Genomic DNA, 5937 nt, shown 5'->3' with positions numbered 1-5937 from the left:
GGGGACCCGCTGCGCGCGCGGTGTGGCCCGGCAAGATCGAAGCGGCCTTCTGCTACTTGCTTCTGGGCTTTCTGGAGACGTTTGTGGTTTGTGGACCTCAGGTCTGACACTAGATTTCTCAAGTCAGTAGGGGTCACAGTAGACTCTGCGGGGCTGAATGGGAGTCACGTAAGGTCTGAGCCACCAGGGCCCAGTAGAAATGCAAGGCAAACTACATAGTTTATTTGAACTTTTCTAGAGGATACATTTTTATTTATTTTGTTTATTATTATTATTTTTGTATATAGAAGAAGTCTTGCTACCTTGCCTAGGCTGGTCTTGAACTCCTGGCCTCAAGCAATCTTCCTGGCATCCCAAACTGCTGGGATTACAGGCATGAGCCACCATGCTGGCTGAAGCTTTTTTTTTTTTTTTTTTTTTTTTTTTTTTTTTTTTGAGCTAGGGTCTCACCATGTTGTCCAGACTGGAATGTAGTAGCACGATCATGGCTCACTGCAGCCTTGACCTCCTGAGCTCAAGCGATCCTCCTGCCTCAGCCTCCCTTATAGCTGAGCCCACAGGCGTGCACCACCATGCCCAGTTAATTTTCTATTTTTTGGAAAGACAACATCTTGCTTTGTTGCCCAGGCTGGCCTCTAACTCCTGGGCTCAATCAATCCTCCCTCCTTGGCCTCCCAAAGTGCTGGGATTATAGGCATGAACCACTGTGCCTGGTCCAAAGCTACAGTTTAAAAAGTAAAAGAAAATGGGTGAAATTAATTTTTATAATATATTTTATTTAACCTAATATATCCAAAATCATTTCAATATATAGTCAGTACTAACATTGTTAATGAAACAGGGCCAGGCGCTGTAGCTCATGTCTGTAATCCCAGCACTTTGGGAGGCAGGCAGGTCATGACGTCAGGAGTTCAAGACCAGCCTGACCAACATAGTGAAACCCCATCTCAACTGAAAATACAAAAAATTAGCCGGGTGTGGTGGTGGGCACCTATAATCTCAGCTACTCTGGAGGCTGAGGCAGGAGAATCACTAGAACCCGGGAGGCGGAGGTTGCAGTGAGATGGTGCCACTGCACTTCAGCCTGGGCAACAGTGTGAGACCCTGTCTCAGAAAAAAAACAGTTTACATTCCATGTTTCCCCCACGAACTCTTTGAGGCTCTGTGTATATTTCAGCATATCTCAATTCTGACTAGCCACAGTTCCAGTGCTCAGTGGCCGCCTGGGTGGGTGGCTACCATATTAGGCAACACATTTCTAAGAGTATATCTAAAGCTGGGGAGACGGGAAATTAGGACCAGAAATGGAGAAGAATGAACATCTAGCCCAGGGACAAATTCTGGTGTTTTTATACATAAGCATTTACCAAAGGGCTACATTTCAATTCCTTTTTTTTTTTTTTTTGAGACAGGGTCTCAGTCTGTCACCCAGGCTGGAGTGGGGTGGTATGATCATGGCTTGAGGCAGCCTTGACCTCCTGTGTTCAAGTGCTCCTCCTGACTCAGCCACCCAGGCAACTGGAACTATAGGCACATGCCCCTATGCCTGGCTAATTAAAAAATAATGTTTTTTGTAGAGGTGGGGTCTCTCTGTGTTGCCCAGGCTGGTCTCAAGATCCTGGGTTTAAGCCATCTTCCTGCCTTGGCCTCCCAAAGTGCTGGGATTATAGGTGTGAGCCACTGTGTGCCAGTTCGTTATTGAGCACCTACTATATGCTAGCAGTTGGGCTGGAGGCTGTAACTATGTAACTCATCAAGTATAGTCCTTGACACTGAGGACCTGGGTCCAGAGTATTTGGGAGACAGCATGGAAACAGAATCTTCTTTTTTTTTTTTGAGACAGAGTTTCACTCTTGTTGCCCAGGCTGGAGTGCAATGGCGCAATCTCGTCTCACCTCCACCTCCACCTCCCAGGTTCAAGTGATTCTCCTGCCTCAGCCTCCTGAGTAGCTGGGATTACAGGCATGCACCACCATGCCTGGCTAATTTTGTACTCTTAGTAGAGACAGGGTTTTTCTATGTTGGTCAGGTTGGTCTTGAACTCCCGACCTCAGACGATCCACCTGCCTTGTCCTCCCAAAGTGCTGGGATTACAGGCATGAGCCACTGTGCCTGGCCAGAAACAGAATCTTTCAAATCTCTGAAACACCCACCACAGCAAGTCTATGGGCAGGCTCTGAGGTGGACCCTGGGACAAATCATTTGACCCACCCTGGAGGAGAGACTCTGAATGACAACTAAGTCAGAGGCTTTTGATGCATTTTATTTTTCCTTTCTCATAATCATTTCCAGATTTACTTAGAAGTTGTCTGGAGAAAGAAAATCTGGCTGAGGTGAGAATCCCTAAGCTGGCTCTAAGCCTCCCTGAAAGGAAAGGCCAGTGTATCATCAGCTAACTGTCACACAGAAATCCCTTCTGGGGCATCCCCTGGACTTTTTACCAAAGGTTGGACCCACCACATCCAAGGTCTCTTATTCCCCCATCAGCGCCGTTCTAGGTTAACGCTATTTTGGGAATGCAATTCTTCATTTCAGTGTGAATTTCCTCATCTTTCTGCACAAATTGAGTGAAATCCTTGGTGCATTTTTTTTTCTTAGATGGATGGAAGCTAAAAGAGAATGGAAGGCCTCCAGCTGTTTGAGGCTCTGTCCTCAACGACAATCAAAATTCTCCATCTTTTCTTGTTCTTGGCACTTTCTGATTGAAATAAGATTCCAGCATTTATCTGCACCTGCAATTTTGACAAGAAAGGAAAATTTAAAAGACAAGTGAAAGAATTCTCCGAGGGAAGTCAATGAGTCGACAGTAGTCAGACGCCTCCAAATCTCTTTTTGCATTCCTCCGTCAATTAAGCTACAGTCACATATTGGAGAGCAGAACTTAAGTCTGTGAGTAGAAATGCAAAAATGTGCGTCGATCAGTAGCTGGAACCTTCCTCTGGAGCGAGTATTACTTGGAGAGCAGCTGATGATCCATTTGGCATGGAAATGGAGAGGATTTTGAGTCAAAGAGGCCACTTTAAATTATAGATTTGAGTTTAGTTGAAGGTCACACTTATCTTGCATGAATAAAATCTTCAGAGATTTTGGAATATACTCAGAAAATGCAGGCAATCTTGAGCACATAAGCACTTCCTTCAGGGGATAAAAGCAGTTTAATATTATTGCCCTCTGCATAATTATCGATCATATTAGCATGGAAGATACTGAAAAGGAAGACAGAGTAACGATCTGATGGACACCTTGATTCTCAGCAGCGAGGACCATGAGCTTGGACAGGAAGTTGCCTGGGGACCTGGGAAGATTGTAAAGGGAATTTGATAGTGGCCATTTCATTTTGGCTCAACAGATGACAAAATGACCCACTGAGAAGGGAAGGATTATTTAGCTAATCCCATATGATATGAATAATCTCTCACCTCTAGGAATTTGGGAATCACCTTCCAAATGTTGATTTGGTTATCTGGATGTGTGTTTAACCTGATTCAAAGCTTCTTGGCAGCTAAGATGAAGAGGGAAATGTGGTGAATTATAAACGAATCATTTGATCGGGAGAAATGTACTCAACTTTCAAGGACATTCATAAAGAAAATTATTAAAAACATTGGATTTGGCTGGGCACGGTGGCTCACGCCTGTAATCCTAGCACTTTGGGAGGCTGAGGCAAGCAGATCACCTGAGGTCAGGAGTTTCAGACCAGCCTGGCCAACACCATAAAATTCCGTCTCTAATAAAAATGCAAAAAATTAGCCAGGCATGGTGGTGGAAACCTGTAATCCCAGCTACTCTGGAGGCTGAGGTAGGAGAATCGCTTGAATCTCTGGGAGGCAGAAGTTGCAGTGAGTTGAGATCATGCCACTGCAGTCCAGCCTGGGCGACAAGAACGAAACTCTATCACAAACAAAACAAAACAAAACAAAACAAAACACATTTGATTTACAGCTGTAATATTCTTTCCAAAAGCTACTGGTTCATAATACAGATTAATGATTAGGATTTAGGAAATTATAAATACACTTCAGAGGTTTTTCAACCCGTTAATATGAATTAACTTCTAGAATGTCCCAATTCCTCCCCCCAGCACTAATCTAAAGTCTATGTTTTTCCCCTGTCACTTGCTGTGTTAATTGGATTATAGAGATAATTCCCTTCCCATAAAATGTAATCTCTGCAGGTTTTGGAATCTACATTCTGCCGCATTTTGTGGGATTATCTCTCAAAGGTAACAGATTAGAAGCCCTGGTTGGTGCAAATAAACTGAAATTTGTGCTGTAATCCCCTTCAGTGAGGATGGGGGTGGGGGAGGCTTCCAGGTTCTAATGAATGAGAGAATGCTAAACTGGCAACCTTTGTTGTTATTGTTGTTGTTTTTTGACAGATGGAATCTTGTTCTGTCACCCAGGCTGGAGTAGTGGCGTGATCTTGGCTCACTGCAACCTTCACCTCCTGGGTTCAAGTGATTCTCCTGACTTAGCCTCCTGAGTAGCTGGGATTACAGGTGCCCACCACCACACCCAACTAATTTTTAATATTTTTAGTAGCAACAGGGTTTCACCATCTTGGCCAGGCTGGTCTCCAACTCCTGACCTCAGGTGATCCACCCACCTCGGCCTTCCAAAGTGCTGGGATTACAGGCAGGAGCCACCGCGCCCAGCCATTCATGATTTTATAACATCATGTGCTCACCATTGGGAAAATATTGGTTCATGGAGCTATGCAAATATTCAAATTGTGAACACATTCCATTATACAATGTCAAATATACAATACCAAATATACAACATTTAAAAATCACATTGGTTAATATCACCGCAAACCTTATTCAGAAAGTTGCTTGGTATTGGGACGCTGTTAAGCTCATTACGGCAAGTACAAATTTTCCAGACTTCAACATTTTATTTGAAAGCTTGAGTTTTATCATTGGCGACAAATACTGTCAATTGTTTTCCTTGAGGGAACAGGTCCACTTAGTTATTTTGGAGAAAATCTCTGCCTCGTGCCCTAGTCTGAAGAAGAACTATTTATCAGATCTTTCACAGGAAAATAAAGTCGCATGAAAAAAAGCTGGTTCGGCTTTCCGCTCAACAGTGGCACACGTGCTTTCACTGAGCATCTCTGTCCTGGAATGTGGCTGATGTGCTCTATGTATTCTCCCCATTTTTCCCACTAAATATTAACTCAAGGGTTAAGATATAATACAATTAATAATTTTTATTGCCTCATCAAGGATGTTTTCAGGGACACTGGCTGCTTTCTTTTTAACTGCTCCTATGTAATAATAAAGAGTACATAGGTGACCACTGGTATAGTTGAATGCCATTGCTTTGATTCATGCTAAGGTATGAGCCATTTTGTTTACCATTGTTTTCATAGCATTAGTGAAAATGTCATCATAGTGAAAATGACAAATAATGTCTTAGTATTATTATGAAATAACTTCTGACCTTTCAGATGGCCCTGAAAATGTCTTGGGTACCATCAGATCTTGGGGTCTGAAAGCAGAGTCTGTGGATGCATGGATTGCACTTTGAGAACTGCTGGGCTTGATTGTCTTGAAGGTCCTCTGTTAAGATTCACTGAAAGTGGCTGGCAAAATATTAAGGGAAATATAGGGAAGTTATAGATTATAGTCTTAAATTGTAGAAGGTCAAAAAGTTTCAATAAGACTGGCTGAAGGCAGCCAGTTCTTACATTAGAACTTTAAGTCATAGGGTAAAGATTAGGAATAATAAAATCTTCCTTAGTTAAATCTATTTACTTTATATTATTTTGTCTCTACTCTGTTTACTCATATAAACTTTGTGCTGGATGGTCCTCTCAAAAAGAAGTCAAAGAAGAATTACCCATTAATAGTGTTTATCGACGTGATCTCAAGTGGTGACCCTGACATGATCGAGGTTTCAGTCCTGCTCAGCTCTTTTTTTTTTTTTTTTTTTT

The sequence above is a fragment of the Cebus imitator genome, unplaced genomic scaffold (genome assembly GCF_001604975.1).
Source record: "Cebus imitator isolate Cc_AM_T3 unplaced genomic scaffold, Cebus_imitator-1.0 Scaffold175, whole genome shotgun sequence".
Taxonomy (NCBI): Eukaryota; Metazoa; Chordata; class Mammalia; order Primates; family Cebidae; genus Cebus; species Cebus imitator.
Note: the sequence above shows the minus strand (reverse complement) of the source record.